The sequence below is a fragment of the Oratosquilla oratoria genome, chromosome 11, assembly GCF_046742065.1.
Source record: "Oratosquilla oratoria isolate Oo_2021 chromosome 11, ASM4674206v1, whole genome shotgun sequence".
Classification (NCBI taxonomy): domain Eukaryota; kingdom Metazoa; phylum Arthropoda; class Malacostraca; order Stomatopoda; family Squillidae; genus Oratosquilla; species Oratosquilla oratoria.
This window is the reverse complement of record NC_134787.1, coordinates 2,697,292-2,699,156: the sequence shown is the minus strand read 5'-3', so window position 1 is coordinate 2,699,156 and position 1,865 is coordinate 2,697,292.

Below are 1,865 nucleotides of genomic sequence, written 5' to 3'. Positions count from 1 at the left end.
AATGGACGCAACCAGGTCTCTGGCTGCAGTGTGTGACCTGTTGTTATGTAACATTCTGACAATTTTATTTCAAAATTGTACAAGTATTGATTATTATAACTTAAGGTCAAAATATATAGATTGTATGAATTAATGTTAAAAAAATGCATGCAATTACTTTATACTCATTGTGATCGATGTATTGATGTTTGGGATGGAGAGAGGGGGTGGGGCGTCGGATCAACTGTTTCCATTTCCCTTTCTGGATTATTCCTGAAATGTTTTTAAATATGATTAAAATTGTGCACAGAAGTAGATAATTGATATTTGTTAAGACACAAGGGATATCGTCTTGAGAAGAGTGATTGAGATATGTTATGATTTGTTTTGCAAATTAGTAATTTCTAGGTGAAAGAAATTTTTGATGAAAGAAAAATGTTGTATTTCGAGCACGGAGTGCAGGCGGAACAAGGTAAGCACAAGAATTTATGCGACAGAAAAAAAAAAAAAAGTGGGCGGAGGTTCGTGTAGGAAACGAGCAAGAGTAGGCTACAGCACTCGTAGAATTGTGGCGTCGTGAAATGTAGGGATGAATCCCAGGTCACGCTGGTTGGCGCGAATCGTCTGAACCAGGGAAGATCTAGCAGAGTCCGGCACCAGTGCCACCCATAATGCTAGCACTTAGGGTGGGGGGGGGGAAGATGTTGATGTTTTCTAGGCAGTGAATCACGTGGGCAGGTGACCGCGAGCCGACGCAAATCAACTGGTGTCTGTCCTGACAGAGTTTGCTCGCGACTTCGTTGATTCAACACCGCCCGGGAGGGGGTGGCTTTCTCTGGGAGGGGCGGAGGAGGTGGCTAGTCCAACGGCGGGTGTTGTTCGTTGAACGGAAACACTCGTGCTCGTGCTAATTTACACTAGGGTATTTGGTGTCGTGAAGAGTAGTAAATGCCTCAGCGTCATGCACACACTACACACTTCACAAAGGTTAATAGAATCACTCACCTTCAGTTTCACACGTCCGGGATTCAAAATGTTCGTATTACCGAGGTCCGTTGGTCCTCACTGACAGATTGGTTGGAATCTGCTGATGGGGCTGTTATTCGGGCTACTGCTTACGAATATCAGATAAGAATGATTACTTGTTACTTTATGTTGGTGTAATTATTTTTTCTTTCTTTTCAACACTATGTACTCGAGTGAATTGGTAATTTTCCGTGTGTGGTGCCCACTATGATTATTTCTTTAGTATGGGTAAGACTACTGTCTATCAAAGCATTTGTAATCACTTGTAGATTATTCCCACTGAATCTCGGAATTATTTTTTTTCTCATATATTTCGTGATAGGGTGGCGTTCCGCTGCCACCAGTGTGTCCGTTGGGTAGGCATTCAAACTCACAAGACGCTCTTCTCGCCTATATTGTGGTTTTAAATACACTCCGTAGATCCTACTCGGCCTACGTTCACCTACTGAATGCCGGACCCTTGTGTAGTATCTGGTTTGTACCAGCAGAAATGCTGACATTGCATTTCTGATGGGGGTTGGTAGCCTTACAATAATTTTTATTTAAATCTAATAGCAAGGAATTTAGTCATGTATATATGCTATCGTATATTCATTTTAAGGTTGTGTAGTTGTTTCTTGTGGTTTAATTTATGTCCGTGTTGATCTAAATGCGGAGTATAACGTGTGTTTTGAAATAAATATTGTCTGGCCTCTGATTATCTCAGGCTTTGATCACATAAACGGAGACCTTGGGGCGTTCAAATGTATGTTTATTCGTGTGTGTGTTCTGTTGCAGTTTTCCATGGGAGGTTAGAAGGAAGATTACACACACGCGCGTGCGCCATGGGCGATAACTATGCCATTTTCGTCGTCAATGTC